This window comes from Aythya ferina (assembly GCF_964211825.1).
Source record: "Aythya ferina genome assembly, chromosome: 1".
Lineage (NCBI taxonomy): Eukaryota > Metazoa > Chordata > Aves > Anseriformes > Anatidae > Aythya > Aythya ferina.
The window spans coordinates 77,197,817-77,216,377 of record NC_140296.1 but is presented as its reverse complement, the minus strand read 5'-3'; the positions used below and the strand labels follow the sequence as shown (position 1 = coordinate 77,216,377).

General features: G+C 38.0%; 1 protein-coding gene across 1 annotated transcript in view; it reads left to right on the top strand.

Annotated features, from left to right (window-relative positions):
* Window positions 1–554: 554 nt before the first annotated feature.
* Window positions 555–18,561, top strand: part of MID1 (midline 1) — a 250,455-nt gene continuing 232,448 nt past the window's right edge. The window contains exon 1 of the mRNA XM_084537854.1: window positions 555–677. The gene's annotated coding sequence lies outside the window, so the exon portion shown is untranslated. The remainder of the gene's footprint in view (window positions 678–18,561) is intronic.

The following is an 18,561-nucleotide window of genomic DNA, read 5'->3' as shown; positions in this document are numbered from 1 at the left end:
AGCAGTATTGCAATCCTCATTTCCTAACTTTTTCACATACCATTTGATATATGGCAGTCTTTCTGTGAAAACTCTGATAGGATCAGAATTATTTTGGTGCTAACAGAGCGCGCGTGCTCATGCTTTTGTCACCTCGTGTGCTTTTCTTGAAGTAAAATATAGGTTAAGGGAGAGCATTTTGTAAAATATCAAGTGTTTTATGCAATACTAACATAGCACTCAGTATTAGTAGAGCTGTGAGAAATGGAATAGCTTGAGAGGTTTTAAACGGTGTTGCAATGAAACTCTTCTCCCCTCCGAAGCCAATTCAGAGCTACACCAGCAAACTTCAGGCGGGCAGGCAGCCCCATTTGGTATCTGTGGAGTTAACCAAGTTAAGCTCGCTCCCGGTTAGCCTCTTTCACCAGGAATGCAATTAGCGTTCACCTATATAAGGAAACCTGCCCGACAACGCGGAGCTGGGGCTGGAGCTGGGGCAGGGGCGAGCGGCGGTGCGGGGCTGGACAGGGCACGGCGTGGAACCGCGCAGCAGCAGCACAAGCAGCAGCAGCGCAAGCAGCAGCAGCAGCACAAACAGCAGCAGGGCAACCCAGCGCCCGGCTGGGAAGGACTATCCCCGCTTTCTTCAACTTCAGGCCGGGGAGAAAACTGCCTGGGGGTTAAAAATGGAGAAGCAGGTATGGTGACGCGCAGCCTTGCGGCTGGAGGGTGGCGGGGTGAAGTGCGGGGTGCTGCTTGTCCTACAGCTGCTGTTCCCTCCTAAAATGGATTGCGATTTAATAGGGGTTGGGAAGCAAAAGTGCGCTTCTTGTGTGCAGCAACAATTACTTTATTTTTTTTCTGGCTGTTCCATGTGCTTCTAATTCTCATACACCTTCTTTTTGCTCGGGAGATTATCAAACTTTCTTATCTCTGATGGAACACAGACGTTAGCTGGGATTGGAAATAGGGCTGAGATGCTTTGCTTAACTCCTTGAATCTCTGCAAATGCAGAACTTTATGATCCTATCCTGTCTGGAGAAGAGGTCCTTGATTTTGTAGGTTAAAATGTGCACTTTGTACAAGGCGCTCTGTTCAGCATTCCCAGGATTTTGGTGTACTTTATTTCATTGTGTATGAATGCAGCTCAGTCAGCATAGCTGGAATGCATTTGCGGGAAAACAGGGAGTTCCTGCAGCAATAAAGATCTTTCAGTGAGTTAAAAAATAAGCTGTAGGTACTGTTTAAGAAGTGTAAGCAAAACTTGTTCTTCTACAACAGGGATTACCCCAGGTTCAAAACAAGCTTTTGTGTTGCTTAGGAAATATTTACATATTCTGATAACCTTTACAACAGCCTCTGTGTAAAATACTGACAGAGAGAGACAACAATCTGTTCCTTGTAGATTTTGGCCAGGACATAATGAAAATTCAAGTTGAAATCTTACTTCCAGCAGCTTTCTAGCTGGAAGAAAGCTGTTGTGCTGTCCTTCAGGACAGTTGCTGTTAAGCATCAGCATGTAAATTGTGGAAGTTTCTTCAAGTTTTATGCAGTTATGGTATAAAAGATAGGAATGAAATTATACTTTGAGCTTTCTGAGAAGTGCCTTCTAAGAAAAACTGCAAAAACCTATTCAGAAACAGGTGGCATTTATTTTCAGAATCACTGCTTTTCTGACCTTTGCAATTGGTAGACATAAGATTGCTTTACACTAATTTTCATTGTTAATCATATTTATGTAGGCATGTGCACATGAATGCGCTAGTTATGGGAGTTACAGACACATTTTTGCTGGGAGACAAAGTGGGAAAGTCAAGTGCAGTCCCATGACTACAGGCTGAGAAGCTTTCGATGAAGATTGTGTAAAAACCCTCTTCTAAATATTTCAAATTTTTATGAATGAATGCCTGCTTGGAGTTAGTAATATGATATTACCTGATTAAAATTGAGACTAACTGTCAGGATTAAAATTCACTTGTGTTGATATTGATTCTCATTCATTTATATGTAAGACATTTACAAACTCCTGACTATGTTTAGCTAAGCATTAATGGCAATGACATAATAATAGCCATAACAGTCCAGAAGGGAATTTTATGACAGCTTCAACATTGCAAAGAAGGTAGGTAACATGTTCCTAAATGCTGCTTCAGTACTACAGCTAATGGGTTCATTGCCATGAAACAGCTTTGGTCTTGATGGAAAACACCACAGCAAACAGTGTAGGACTGGTGGACTAGAACTGTAAATTTAACTTGTTTAACTTCTCATCATGGTAGTTTCCAGTCCACTTTGCATATAGCATTTATTATTGTGAATTGAGTGAGAGCACAAAGGAAAGATTTTAGCAGGGGTGTTAGTAATTAAAGTATGAACTTAAAGGACAGAAGAAGGACCAACATACTATTAAATCAGCTTTCTTGTAGTCTATCCAGTAAATTACATTGCCCCTGTCAGTTTAGTGTCTAGCCATTCCACAATTGTTAATGGTCTTTTGGCTTCACTATGCAAAGTGAGACAGAACCCTGGTTCAAAGCGTACACAGTATCTTTTGGGCTCCATGAGCTTACTCTACCCTAAGATCTAAGCAGCCACCTAGGCTGCAGACTGCCCCTAGGTGAGCTTTCTGGCTGTGGCTCTTCCAGGGAGACAAGAGGCACTGTGGGGTCTCATCCCCTCAGGCCACAACATGTGCCTTGTTCCTTCCTCTGCCTCCCACAGCATGTGTAACACACCAGGACATGCCTAACACCAGTGTCTACCCTGTGTTTTTTGCCTCTGCTTGGTGCTGTGTCCATGGTGTTGCATGAGTTTTCATTGACTTGGATGCACTAAAAAGCAAGTTATTTTCTAACTAGGGTATGTGGATGGAAGATATATCCCAGGAAAACTATCCTCGTTTACAGTGAGAAAAGAATTGCTAAGTAAATGAAGCAAGTACAGGGTAGACCTTGTGTATTGTCTCAAATCCCAACAAAATCTGATAGCTGTGGCTGGATTATAGAATGACTCTTCTGTTTCCTGAGCTACTGCAAACCAACCTCCAGCCCTACTCATTGGTCTTCAATCCATGTGATGTGTTGTATTCACTGATTAAAACAAGAGCTAGCATTCACTGTGACATAGTTTAATGATTAATTCTTCATTCAATCAGTGATTCCTTGATAACAGTTTTAATAGCAGACCCATGTTCAGGGTTTACAATGGTAAGGTATTGGACTGTATAGTTTGGAAATGAACATCCTGAACCCAGGCAAAGATGCAGCAAGTCTGCATATGTCTATGGTACCATCTTGAATTGTGTAACAGAAACAAGACTGAAGTGAAAAAGAAATATTTGAATTTGACAATCTGGAGTTTAATGCATGACTGAATTGGTATTTTTGTTTGTATGCCAAAGGTGAGAAGCACCACATTTATGGGTATGACAAAAGCTTTGATTACTTCGACCATAATTTGGACCAAATATTTTTTGCCTCTCTTTCTTACTGATGAGTCACTGGTGGTTTAAATTCATGAGAAGTTTCACTCATTTGTCGCTTTTAAAACACCGACTGCTTGATGTATTTAGCTTTTATTGCCATGTTTTTTTGTTTAGAAATGAAAGGCCATAACAAATGGTTTAAATGTTTTTCATATTTAGTAACCTGTTCATCCTACAAACAGAAAATTTGTTTGTATGCTTTCTAGACTTAAATGGAACCATCACTGCATATATATTTATATATATATATATATAATTTCTGATTTGCATGCAATTCGAAACAGAGTGGTCCTACACATTGGCAAGAGGAGCTGGGCACATCATGGTTGTTGTTTTTTTTTCCTGTTACCTCTTATCACTTTTTCAATAAAAAGAAACACTGACTTTCAAAGGTGTAAATAGAGAGCTTGAAATAAAAAATGACCATGCTGTACTAGTTGTGCACTCCCTTTAGGGTTTTGTTAAAGGTTTTACCATTCCATTATGCTATCATTTTGTAGTGTAAGCATTTTATGTGGCATGTGTGATTTCATTGCCCTAAAGTGACCTTGGGAAATTCCTTATTTCCCCTGAAGCACATGCCTAATTGAAAATTGCCATCCGCAGTTGCAGAGCTCTAAGGAAGGAATCTGGGAATAATGCAAGGGGGAGATGGGCATCCAGAGAGTGACTCGGGTGAGAGCTGTTCTTCTGCGATGCTCATTGTACTGCATGAGTTTAAATCTTTGCTTTGAGGACCAATGATAAGGAAGTACAGCGAAGACATCTTAATCTGTCTGTCCAATCTGTCTGCCTGATGTTGCTATCCAGAGATCACATGGTCTACAAGAGGTGTTTGATTTTTTTTGTATCTTTCTTTTTACTGCTGTCTCCCTCTTGTTCCAGCCATTGGTAAATGTCTCTGGAATTTTAAAGTTAAAAATATCATTCCAAATCTGAACTGCATTTTCTAGTCCAGCTGCTGTCCTCATTCCCTGGAGCCCTGCTTGGCTCTGCTGAGCCACTGAGTTGGAGGATAAAGTTATGATGACCACAGTCTTTAACCACGACATAAACTAAGACATTTCATTCCCTGCTAGAAACTGCTAGCCTTGCCTTGCATGGCAGCTCCTGTGAGCATGTGTGCTTGGGAGCCATGCAAATGAAGGAGGCAAAAAGCCGGGCAGTGTAAAGCTGAGGAGTGGCACTTTGTCAGATCAGAGGACATTAAGCTGTTCCCTGAATTAATAAAAAGAAATCTGCAGCATCTATATATTTATTCACTAATGTGTAATGTAATTGTTTAGGGAAGGAAAAAATTGAAGTATTTTAATTAAAACTGGCTGAGAAACATAAAGCATGAAAAATCTGTGATAAAGATGTGGAACTGCAGCTTTATCATGCCTTCTTGTATATTTATTCAGTCTGAAAAAATCAGAAAACTACTAGGCTGAAGATTAAACTTGCAAATTCTCCAGTCTTGTTATCTCAAAAATAGTCTGCTTTCTGTAGCCTTATGATTCAGTTTTTTTGTTTGGTTTTGTGTTAAATCCAAGTTACAAACTATTGATCTAAATTAAAGTGTTGGAATACACACTACTTTGAGACTCATACAGGAAAATATTGAAAATATGCAACTTATTTTAGTATTTGAGTTTACCAGCTTCTTAGAAAAGATTTCCTTGCTTCTTTCATTAAAACAATATTAAATCTATTTTTTTTGATGCTGTAACAGATAACTAGCATGTGCTGTATTATATGTGTATTATATGTTCAGCAAGATATTTAAGAATATAGTTGAGGCCAGAAGTCTGTACATAAATAGACGCATGTTTCCCAACATCTATATCTGGGATTTTAGTACCTGTTCTAATTCACATGCTGCTAAATTCTCTGCTCAATTTTAGTAAAAATGTTATCATGTGATGCTTTGGACAGAGCAAATAGCAAACTGCTGTTTGCTTTTAGCTAAATCAGTCAATATTTGTAGCATTTTTCTTGAACAAATCAACATTTTTTTCTTTTTAACAGCTTTTTGTAAAACTCCTCTGAGAGGTGGATGTCCATTTTCACTTTTTTCCCACTGGTAGTTTCACTCAATGGCAGTTTTGCCATTGGTTCTCTGGATGAAATATCAGCAAAAGAGTAGTTGCCTTTGTTAGATATGATTATATGAAGTCATACATAACTTCAGCTTCTTCTGAAACTTTAGTGAAATTTACATTCAGTGGTATGAACGAAATGACATTTTTGACACCTCATGCATAGTTCTAGCCATTCCAATAGGCTGAGAACAGCACTGTTTGTAATGCACTGGATTACAGAGCCAATAGGGTGTCAGCCCATAAGTGTCACGACTTGTCCACTGTGCTCTTCCAGCAATGCATGTGCTGCTGTGTTTCCAACATTTTTTTTGTAGTTACCCAGCCTGGAAAATTCCATAAAACCTCAGATCAGGCCTCCTGAGGTGGATTTTTTGGGGCACGTTTAATTTCACTACGTATAAAACAACAGTAGTGTTGCTGCTAGGTTAATGCTGTAAAACAAGCAATGGTTTTACTACATTTCATATCTTTGTCTTGTTCACAAGAAATTCCACACCGTTTTAGCTGAGGAGTTTAGGTATTAGCAGTTAATTATGAATTCTTACCTTAAGTATGGCAGCATGCCACAAAGTGGTTTGGGATATCCTATTGGTTGTTCATTCAAAGTTATGCAGCTGAGCTTAACACTCCAGTGGGCAATTCTGGATACGTTGTGTTTTGCCTTTGATATGTTGCCATACCACCACCATTAGCACAGTGCTTAGACTGCAAACATCTGTTTGCTTTTATTGCACATGTGTTGCTTAAGATGTTCTGTTTTTACATGATGTAAATCACTGGACTCAACCAGCATTGCATTTGTTTACCAAATAAACCTTAAATTTTGTCAGTAAAATATGTCATATGGGATAACATATATGACATAGGCAGAAAAAAAAACACTGTCAAGTTCATGTCTGCAGTCACAAATATTTCTAACCATTACAACAATACACCAGTAGTGTTTGTTTTTTTTTTTTTTTTTAACTGCATGGAAAGAGACATTTACATGTCAATACAGAAGTAAAGATTGCAGTGAGATGGACATGCAACCACACACCAGACAACAATGATGGGCATAGAGAAATGAACCAGACATTGGAAAAAGAAGTAGATGAAATCTGCATATGCTTCATTCCAGAATCTCACCATATTCACGGCACAAAACAGAACAAACACTTAAAAGAGAAGCGAAATACATGTTGATATAGGGCAGTCTATGGTGCCATCTTGATTGCAAAGGTTACCTGGGTTTTGAAATTTAGCTGTTGATCTCAGCAACTGTTTAGCAATACCTTGTTGGTACACTGGTGCTTCAGACACATCTTGGTTCTAATGTGCACCATTGAAGACTTCTAGAATGCACAACAGAATTGTTTTGATTTAGATTAATGAAAATGAACTCGGTGAAATGACTTACAGTTGTTAGCTTGCATCTTAATTTTAGAGGTTAACCTAATGTGCCTCGAAGGTTTTAGTTCTTATGTTTCTGTCCCCTTAAGAGATGAATTTGAATGTTTTGTCTATGTCACATGAGAACTAAATCACAGAATCACAGAATTTTCACAGAACTAAATCACAGAAAACATGAGGAGAAAATGGAAGATTACAGCTGAGTAGAACCATCAGCTGAACAGTACTTTATTCACCACAGACAATTTAAAGTTTTGGTGTGTGCAGAATTGCTGGATGTGAAAAAATGTTTTCTATTCAGAATGGGTTTAGGAAACTGAAAAGTTTAGTTGATGGAGTTGGTATCATGTGTAATGTTCCCAGTGCATCATCTAGGCTGAGAGAGCTAGAACTAAATTCAAAAGTAGTCTGAGCAGCGGGCAAGCTGGTCAGAAATCAAGATAAAATGAATTAAAAGAAGCACATGCCACTACAGTCAGGAATGAAAATATTATTCAATGATGGAAAGTGGGGAATCGTTCAGTCAGAAGCATCTGTGGGCTATTGCAAATTAGAAAATGAATGCAAGTCACCAATGTGACAAAATGTTGAAACATGAACATGTCATTCTGGGACTCATTACTGAAGGTATTGTATACAAGAGGATGACAGCTTATTATTTTGTCCTGTTCCACTGTGATAAGTTCCTAGACTGAATTATTTTTCCAGTTTTATACATGATAAAGACATATGCAGACAAGCTGGAGAGAGTATAATAGAAAGCAGTTGAAAAAATTTAACAAGAAAACCTGACCAAGACTGCACAAACTGAGTATATTTTAGGTAAAACCTGGATTCCCAGAGTGCCCTATACAAGATCTCTTAAGAACACTGCCTTCAGCTGAAGGACTAAGGAGCAGCTGAGCTCTTCCTGCTACTCCAGCAGATGACTGTTGCCTGCTCCTGTCTTCATGTGAGTGCAAAGAGTGAACCCGGAAGTACATGCCTGGGAGCCAGATGGAGCTGGGGTTGTTTTTATCTCCACCTTAGGCCTCCAGTTCCCGTTCTCTAACCAGCTGGTTGTAGATCAGCAGAGGAATACCCCTGGGTGCCTCCCTTATCTTAGGGATCAACCGGCTCAGCCTTAGACTGGTATTATATCTGCAGTGTACAAGACAGTGGAGTGAAATGATGCCATGTTCCCTTCACTCTTTCTTATGTTATAGTCTCATTGCTTTGGAACTGGGGATGTTCGAATAGTTACTTTGCTTTTAGCTTCCACATGGGTCTTAAGTGTTATAACCAAGTAACCTATTTTAACACTGGCATTAAGAAACAGCAAATACAGAGACGATGTGAACAAATGAAAAACCTAATAAAATCATGCCAAAAAGTAAGTGGGACTGCTTACACATGTGAAACCATTGCTATTTAGTTTACAAAATGCATACCTTTTCCTCTTATTAGAGCATTATATAATCTATACCATAAAAACCAGAACAATAGAGTCTCTGTAGATGTAAAGCAAGAGAGAACACAACTACTGCAAATAAATGTGAGGGAGTTTAAAAAAAAAAAAAAAAGAAAAAAGAAAAAAAAAAAAAGAAACCACAACCACAAAAAAAAAAAAAAAAAGAGCTTATGTTAGTGCTGGAGTGAAGATTGTTCTCCCAAGCACTGTATTGAAGTAGAAGGTATGCCTGAAAGTTACATGACAAAGTTCTCCTTAGACAGCACAGTGGAGTGTTTGTGTAGTTGTGTAAAATGTGTTATTGATGTGCTATGAGCAAAAAATTAGTACATCTCCCATGTGCTGAGTCGTTTATTACTGTCGATCGATGTTGTACACCGTAGCCCAACATCCAATATCCATTAAGCTCACTATGAGAATACAAGGCAAAGCATTTGATCAGTCAGGTTCCAAATTAAAGTTGATGATCCAAGAGAAGGAGAATGTAAAAATAGAAGAAGATAAACATGGAAATGGAACTGAGATTGATTTCTTCTGCTTGATACTTTCCATAACCTCATTCTCATGAGTCAGCATTTCAGAATCAGTCATTTCAAGAGGTTGGCTAAACTGAAATCCTAAATGGTGATTGTGTCTGAGATGCACAATGGCAAAACCTGAAGTGTTTACCTTCCTAAAATTAATTCACACATATTGTCAATTATAAGAGATGGATTTATAAGAGTTGTTATGGGAACCTTTTCATAACTATATTTTAATTAGCAGAAAATTTCTTCAATATCACAAGCATCCTCTTGAACCTGTCCATGTCTTCACTTGTCTGTGAATGGACTAGTTTTCTCTAATGGAGGGTGGGGGTAGGGGTAGGGAGCAAATGGGTTGTAGCAGGAATATATGGTAGCAAAAGAAACTGCTTTCTACTGCATTAATGTGAACAAGGAACAGGTATAGCAGGCAGAGGCTGAATAAGCTTCTCTCCTTCCTACTGCAGCCAGGGGGCTGTTTGTCAAAACCACTTCTCTGACCAATATTTAACCTAAGTGTTGAGGTGAGGCAGCCACCATGAATTTTCAGTTTTCTAGGTGAGACCATATACATGTAGTTTCATGACTAGGTCCTTCGCATTGCAAGAGGGATCCCATAACACATTGCTGTTGGAGTTGCTGTTATCTTCCACAGTGATCTCTGACTTAATCCAATCCTTACTTGGAGCACAGTGGAAGGGAATGTTGTCTCAGACAATCAATGTGTAACTGTTAGAAAATACTCGTTTAGTGATGGCAATCATTACTATGATTTTTAATTACTGTCCTTTGGGACTGGAGCATATTACATTTTGTATTCATAGGCAACATCACTATCTGACTCTCATTTCTGAGGTTTAAAGTTCTGCATCTAAAAATATTTTGCAAAAATTAAATTGAACCAGACTACTAAAATATTCAGTAATTGTAGGCAACTGTATAGCCATATGTCTATTCCAAAACAGCTTTTAACATTTTGCCTAGAGAAATATCCTCTTTTAAGTGCTTGGACAAGTTAAAGCTAAAACTTGTTTGAAAGATGACATTCTTCTAAGCAAGGTTCAGTAATTCTCCTAGATCAGGACCATGTTAGGAGTTTCTCGTGTTTTCATATACTATAGATAGATGTCAAAGTAAAATCCAATGTGACAAAACATGACAAAAATCTCTTGTCCAATAACATGCAGGTATGGTACTAATATTCAACAGAAAGCAACCTGTATCTTTTAGTGAGCTAGAACTGAGTACTTTTTTCCACTGAAGTGATTAGAGACTAGATTGAGAAAGATGGGTGTTATGAGCAAAGTTCTGCAGTGCTTGACTTGTAAGTGCATGAAGTGGGATCTAAGGCTTTCATTGATGTGCCTTTCCTAATCAGTACCTCAGAACAAGACCTATAATACAGAGGATAATGAGCTGCCAGAAGAAATGCCTTCCCTTCTGTGGAGTTCAGGGAAAGCTTTATGTAGTAATTTCATCTGCCTGGGATGTTCTTTCAAGTGTAGTTGCTAACAAATGTTCTACCAAGGGCTGTGAAGAGCTCCCTGTTTTTTAATCATAGCTAGACATACTTTTGGTTTGGTCTACCTTTTATATGACAGACTATCTTGCCCTGGAAATGCAAGAAGTGTGCTGAAGACTTCTCCCTGACTGAGAGAAGGTTCCAGTGTATGTTCAGTATTGCCCAGAAAGGTGGTGCTATGGCCAAGAGGTGTCATATTTGTGTTGATACAAACTTATTTCCTACTGTAACAACTGGGCCACTGAGGGAAAAATAATGTAAAACTCTGGGCTTTGTGGTCTTCTGGTGAGAGCTATCACAAAAGGAACAAGGTACCATGGCTTGTGGGCCTCATTAAGATCATTTTTGTATGTTTTACATTATACAGATGTTAAGGAAAAAATCCTAAAGCACTGAGTCAAGGACTTTTTCCTCCCACATGGAGGTCATAAACACTTGGGAGATGAGACAGAGGGAAAAGCAAGACTAAATTAATATAGGCTTTCAATAGTCTTAAAAGCTCTATGTGAAGTTAGGCACCTCTGGCTTCTGGCACTTGTATTAGTTTGGGCTCTTGAATTATGAATAGCTGGGACAGCATTTAGGTACTGAGCTCTTTGTACAAGCTCTGAATCAGATTTACATTTACCTTAGATTTTTAAAAAACAAAGTTCTTCTGGGTTAATGTAGCTTCTGTGATACATCCAAGCATTGAAGTCAGTGTTATCATTTACAGCTGATTCCTAGGTCTTGTGTTTAAGCTGCTGCCCATTTTTCATAATGGGATGAACTGAGATGTAGCTGTCGAGCACACTACTAGAAGGTGGCAATACTCTTCCACCTCAGGAGAGACTGTTCTTGAAGACTTTTCTTCCTTGCCCATGCTAAGTGTGTGGTCTGGTCCACTTGGAGTATTCCTCCTGGTGATATACATCTGACACAGCTATGGCTTCCTTTCTGTGAATGATCAGCAGGTGGGATTTTTCAGTGTAGCAATATTAGTCTGCCTGCAGTCTCCTATGGGAGAAAGGAGTAATTTACGAACTACTGAGAGCAGAAAGCCCTGTGTTCATGGGACCACAACATGATTTCTTTCCTGTGACCTCTTGTAAAAATTATGATGCAAGATATTGAGGCTCTGAACACGACTTAATATGTTAGTCCATGGCAAGAGAAATTTTTAAAGATTGCAAGTGAGTAATGAAGACACTGTCTCTGTTACTAAAACTCATCAACAGTAGTTATGTTTTGCACCTGAGGGAGTTTTTTCTATTGTTTCCTATGTTAATTGTTTAATGCCTGCCACTCCTTTCTCATGCTCTCAGATTGGCAGAAGTTGCATGCCCGTGTGCTGTTTCCAGTGTAGTCTGTGCTTAGTGTTTGGTGCCAGAAACACAGCTTCCCTTTTCTCCATCGTGCTGACTTCGTTTGTCTTCCCTGAAGTTTCTGTGAAACCATAGGAAGAAAAGGGCTTTTAAGATATTGTAAAAAGAGAAAGGGTCTTGACTTTTATGTCATGCCTTGTTAGAAGCCCACACTTAGTATTAGACAAAGGATTCCAGACAGTTGGCATCTCTCCAAAATGACTTATGGCTTTGCTTTTAAAAAGAGAGATCCCAAGTGCAAGTGACTTGAATAACAGAGAATTTAATGTTAAGACTATAATCTTTTATAATCATCTTCCTTTTTTTCTTCTAATGTAATACAGGTATAATTCCACTGTAACAGATATTTGCAAGCACAAATAAGTTTTCCTTGTGACTCTACAGGTGTTACAAATACCGATGTGCTAAAAACTCACTATTCGTATATCTTGTAGAATTTAAGAAAATTCATTCTTCTGATTTCAGACAATAAAGATGAAACATCTCTTTCTGCTTCAGGAGGTATTCTTAACCATATATGTTGCTCTAAAATTGAGTTGCAAGCTATTAAACAGAAACAATAGGGTCAAGGGGCATGTTACAAACTTCCTTGTCAGTATCGTGTAGCTTTTCCAGTGCAGTGTTTATCTGCCTCATATTCAAAATGGTGGCTTTTAAGAATACAACTGTCTGGAAAGATTTCAAAGACATGTAGAAGAGGATTTTTTTTTTTTTTTTTTTTTTTTTTTTTTTTTTTTTTTTTACAGTTTTTCATTCCAGCATGTGTAAGAAGGGATGTTGAATGAGTATTACAGAAGCACTTAAACTTCACCGATCAACATATATAAATTCATATATAGTGTGTGACAATTTTGGGAAGAGATCTGTATCCAATTATAAATTCTTCTTTGTTTTATGAGTAACATTTCTGTGGAATAGTCTTCCAAGGGAAGTGGTAAAGCTGTGTACTAAACCATTGGCAAATGAACTGTATGAAGTCTTTGAAGGCTCTTCAGAGAACAAATCTGAAAAGAATGGAGGTATGGACGTGATGACATAGCGGAGTTTCCTTTTCTAAGTACTGGCTTGAATTTTGACCATTGTGCAAGCCATAACAAGCTGTCTTAGAGCCATTCGGGTATGCCAAATTACAGCATTCAGTGCAGATGAATGCCTTCCTCCATCACTGCTATTAGAGAATTTTCTGACTGAACTGTTGTTTATTTGGAAATATGTATACAATAGAAATTTGAGAGGAGTGTTTGCCAGTCGAAATAAGGATGGAGTCTCTGTAAAAAACGCAGGAAGCAACCAACTCTGAAATAGTAAGTGTCCCACCAGTTAGATCACCAGTCAGAGTTACAGGACAGAGACACTCAGGTCTATCATCATTTTTCTTTATTTCATTATTCTTTATTTCATGATTTTCTTCATTTCTGTGATGAGGTATCAACAGAAATCACTGTGGGCTTTATAGCTCTGACATGACAAACATCTCATAAGTGTAGCTCAGAAGTGCAAGCTGCTGCATTTCACGCTTACTAAAGGTCCTGTAAGATTTGTAGCATAGTTCTGCACTTAGTACAGACAAATCTTGTGTGATACCTGTGAGCACAACATTCAGTGTTCTATTCTAAGAGCAGCTTGACACTACTTAATTAGCAAAGGAAAATTAGTTATATATATATTTCTGGTTCATGCTGCTTTATTTATTAATTTTTTCATTACATGTTTTTGATTGAAAACCTCAGCTATTCACAACAAAGTTTTTGCTGGGCTGATCTCATTTTGACTTCATTCATTACAAAAAGGCTCTTCAGTCTTAAGAGTGGCTGGCAGAATGTGGCATGTGGAGGAGAAATGTAGAATGCAGCTTCATAGTTGCAGATAGGCTTGTTTTCTCTTCTCTGATCTTAGAGTCAGGTTTAAGTTGTTGCTAGAATGGAACCTGTTATGTCTTGAATGGATCACCCCAATCCTGGCTGCTCTCACCCAGCTTTGGGCTGCTTTCAATGGCTCCTAATGTTTCATTTTGTATAGAAACTCTTGTCTGTTCTACTGTTTTTTTGTTTGTTTGTTTGTTTGTTTTGTTTGTGGGTTTTTTTTTTTTTTTTTTTTTTTTTAGACCATTTAAGGATTACTCAAGTGTTGAATGAGGCATTTCTGAAAATAATACTGTTTTCTGCCTAGTTCCGACTGTACCAATATTAAATAATTTATCTTGATAGTATTTCTTCCTGTGCCTTCTTTCTTTGCAATAAAATAAACTAAATAAAAAGTTTGTTGGAGTCAGAACATGAAGAAGCAGACAAGTATGGTCCTACAAGGGAAGTGGTTCTTCTTCTGCAATGACTGCTCTGTGAAGCAAGTTGAATGGACTTTGTTTTAGACCTGTGCAGCTGGTGGCTTCTTATACAATGTCATCAGTGCCTGGAACAGGTTCAAATGGTGCTTAATATGGTGATGCTTAACCAGGTGAGCTGCCAGCTTCAGGTTTATGATGAACCATTCAAATGTGACTGGATTAATATCAGGGCACCAGTGCTTCTTGTGAGGCATCCCTTCCAAAGAGAATGTCTGTCCTGACTCATCCATGGCTTCATTGGCTTGTCTCCCTGACCAGAGCCATGAACGTTTTTCCCCACTCTTGCAGATATGCTTCTTAGGCTTTGATCCCCCTTTCTCAGAAACTTGATCATTCCTTGCTGAAAATCCTTTTGTCTGGTAAACATGAGCTCTGGCTAACCCAAGCTCACAGGTTGTTAGTGAGAAGAATCCTTGAAGCTAAAAACTTTATCTGTTGTTTTTCAACTGTGTGCACATATGATCTCACTGACAAACCTAGTATGTCACTCCCACTGGAAACGAAAGCTGTATCCTACAGTAAATGTTCCCGTACCATCTACATAAGCTGTCTGTGTTGAATTTACCTCACTAGCCAGTTTACAGTGTTTTGCAGGTTTTTCAGTGTTTTTCAGGTTTATTCCATCTCAGAATTAATTAAGCAGTATAAAGAAATTATATATCCTGCACACAAAGTTTCAATGTTTAAATACTTATAAAGGGTTAATGAAAGAGTAGCAGATTTGCATATAGTTTGAAAAAACACTGAAACATTGTTCCCATGGGAAACTGGAGAAACGGAAGTAGAAAAAATTGAATTTATTGCAGATATCACTTGCTGTGTTAGGTCATGTGGACCAGAACAGGGATTTAAGGCCCTGAACCTTCAAACGCTTATACACATGCTTAACTTTACTACCTAGTGCAGTCCCATGTAAGTTAGTAGGTCTACTCATGGCAATTAAATAAAATGTGTAAGAAAGCATTCTTAGGAGTGAAGCTTCATATTTGATTTTCAATATATCAGAAAAACAGTGAAGGGTTTTGTGGAGTGGCTTAACAGATCATGCTGGTAGCTAGATAATTTTTTTGTCTGAATTTTGAATGGATGGTAAGGAGCCTATGCCTTGTAAACTGAAAATATCAGTAATACCTCCCTGTAAGTGTAGCAGTGAGTGAAGTCTAACTGCTAGGATGCAGAAAGACTGGAGTCTGGAATATTTTACAGATGCTAGCTTTTCATTTTGCTCTTCCTACAGTTTTTCTGAGATTGGCCCCAAAATATTCTGACAGTATTAAAAGCTGTTCCTCTCTCTTTACCTATCACAGTTTGCTAACCAGCATTTTCATGCAAGATTTGAAGTGGAATGTTGTAAAGTTATATGCTTTTAGTCTGTAAAACTCTGGACTCTGTCCAGCAGACCATTTTTACACGGCCTGGATACTTTTCAGACAAACAGGATCTGTACTAGGGTGCAAAACTTTAGACAACTGATGCATTCTTTAAAATAACTACAAGTTGGCTCGCTGCCTCTTATAGGAGTCTGTTAAGACTCCCCCACTGCTGCCTAGGAATATATTTGTGGAATTGTGAGTGCCAACAAAGTAACAAATTTAAAGGTAAGTTTTCTTTCCTCTGGCACTCTGAGAAATTCTTTGTAATTTATTATACATTTAAGCAAGATAGGTAAAAGCACTTAATACTTCTGGGTGGACATACATGTAATTTCAGGGAATAAATATTTTCTGATTTATAAAAGGCAAATATGTCACAAGAGTTCTTTTTTCTTCTTTAGTGATAGACTAATTTCCCAAATCCATGAAGTCATTCCCTACAGAGATTTGTTCCTTGATATTCTGCTAAGTACTTTAATTTGAGCATCCCTCAGAAATGTTCTGCTGTGGGTAGATACTCCTGTGAACCCATCTGGTGAAAACTTTACTCCATTTCCTTGCAAACATCCAAGAGGCATTAGTTTCCTGCCTGCTCCTACACATTTCTTCCTTGTATTTTTTTAGCCCAGGATATCTGGATCTTCATTATTCTCCATCCTTTTTACTTTACAGGATTATCTCCAACTCCTGTTAATTATCTGTTCCTCCCTATAGCTTTGGTGGTAGCAGATTGTTGCATCTCCAACTGTTGGATTCAGATGGAGATACTTCATCAGAAGAGAGAAGTATCAGTTCTTGTAGACTGGACAAAAGAGGGCTAGATGGGTTCACTTTTCATCTCCAAAGTAATTGAGCAGGTTATCTATTTATAAATACCTTATCTATGGGTGAGAAGGAGCAAGGTTAATCGAGAAGACATCTACAAGAGAAGAGAATGGTGGCTTTTGGCCACTTTTCCCATGACCAGCCTACAAGGAAATATGGCTCCAAATGATCTTCTTTTAATATGCCTTTTTACACTTGAGATGGGCAATTTGGCAGGAATCATACAGCTTTCTCCACGAAGCAGAAATTTGGCTTAGTCCCTTAATACACCTAGCTAGAGAGCAACCCTACTGCCAAAGACACTAGCAGAGACTGCATTCTTTATGCAGCAATGAAGTTGGATATGAGTAACTGCATGTCTAGAAAGTCTGTCACTTTTAAACTGAATCCATTCTTTAATTCCAAACTTGCCTCACAAGTGAATTGCTTGGATACTTGGATTTTTGTGCCGAGGTTAGCAGGGAAAATGTTGGAGACTTTAGTACTGTTAATTCTAAAAGTGAACTCCCTGCTAGGGCTGCGAATGGCTTGTGGCAGTTACAAAGCCACACCATTACATCCCAAATGTGCAGACATATGCTTCTTCAAGTTTTCCCATAACTAAAAGAACCCACTTGGCTTTCCTTGTGATGTTCATCATGGCTCTAGAAAGACAGGTGAGCTCAGGCTGCCTTTAAAACTGTGGATAGTGGTGGTGATGTAGCCAAGCCAAACTTTTGTAGGGGTGATCAGTTGCTTTGGCCCCTCTGGATACATAGGAAAAGCTACAGTCTGGCCCCCCAAAAAACTATGAAACATAGGACCAGCTGTGTGCCAGTGGTTTTTCTGCCTTAGGAGACATTCTTCTCTTGCCCTTTTCCTGCCAAATATAACCTGGATTTAATCACAGTCCTTATACCAAGTTTTACAGGAATGAGCTAAACATCAATATATTTAATTCCATATATTCATTCCTTGCTTTCTAATTGTTATTTATTATTTTTAAATTAGATAAATCTTGGCTACATCTACATTTTTTTTTTAAGAGGGACCTATTCTGAGGGCTAAATGTAACAGTTCTTATGGATAAAAACTAGATAAGCAGATTCAGGAGGAAAAAGTATTGCTGAGTAGCAGTGTTTTATTTTAACCTTTTTGCAGTGGAACCATAACAAAGACAGTAAAGGGAGAGGGTCTGAAAGCATTGCGTTGGAGTTGCAATATTGGTTGGCTTGTAAGCTCTCTTTCAGAGCACTGTCAAATCAATGGTATCTTTTAAAGCCTGAAAAACAAACTTGACAATTCTTCTCATGGTTTATAGAGTTGTAGAAGAAAAATATGCTTTGAATTATTTTTGAATAAGATCTTAGAATAATTAAATAAGGGTGTGACATGGCCCTCAGTTCGGCTGAGTATAAGGAGAAGCTGTGCATGTGCAATGAAATGCAAAATTTGACTCTCCACAGAGTTATTTAGTGAAGAAAACAAATGTATATTCTTCACTTTTTTTGTTGTGTTTTTTATAGCTGTCTAATAATGACAGGAGGTGTTTTAATTTTCCATACGCTGTGAAAGTGACTGTCAAAAAATAACCTGGGACTAATCAATATGAACATCATTTGACAAATTCTTGACAAATATGAATGCTAACTTTGTTATTAAAGTAACCCTCAGAATGTAGAAAGTGCTGTTTTAATTTAATTATTATGAAAAGAAGCATTAAATGGTAAAAATGAACTTCCGGCAAAAAGTAAAATCAGTATCTCTTGATTTTTTTTACCCTTTTTTTTTTTTCTTTTCCCTGAGACTTACCCACCACCATGTTAAGCAAAGAAAATGTAGAAACACTTCTTGCAGTGTTTCAGCAGGCAGTATTTAGCTTTGGTTGTATAAAATGACAGTGCTCAGGAAGGTACATGTATTGAATTACTCCATTAATAGAAAGGAGATGCTGGTACAGTAGTTTTCCCCCAGGCACTGAGTTTCACAGGTGCTGTAATCATGGTGGGCTACAATGATAGTACTGTAAATGCAGAAATAACAATTTGCAATTAGATGCATTTTTGTGTGAAATGTGATAAATCAAGGAGCAGAATTTGTCAGATATCAATTTCCTAACAGCAAGAATGTTTATCTAAAAAAAAAAAAAAGGAAACACAAACTCACAGCTGAAATCACTATTTCCTTATGTTTTCACTCAGTTCTCAAGAGAAATATTAAAACACAGTTCCTAGAAGGAAG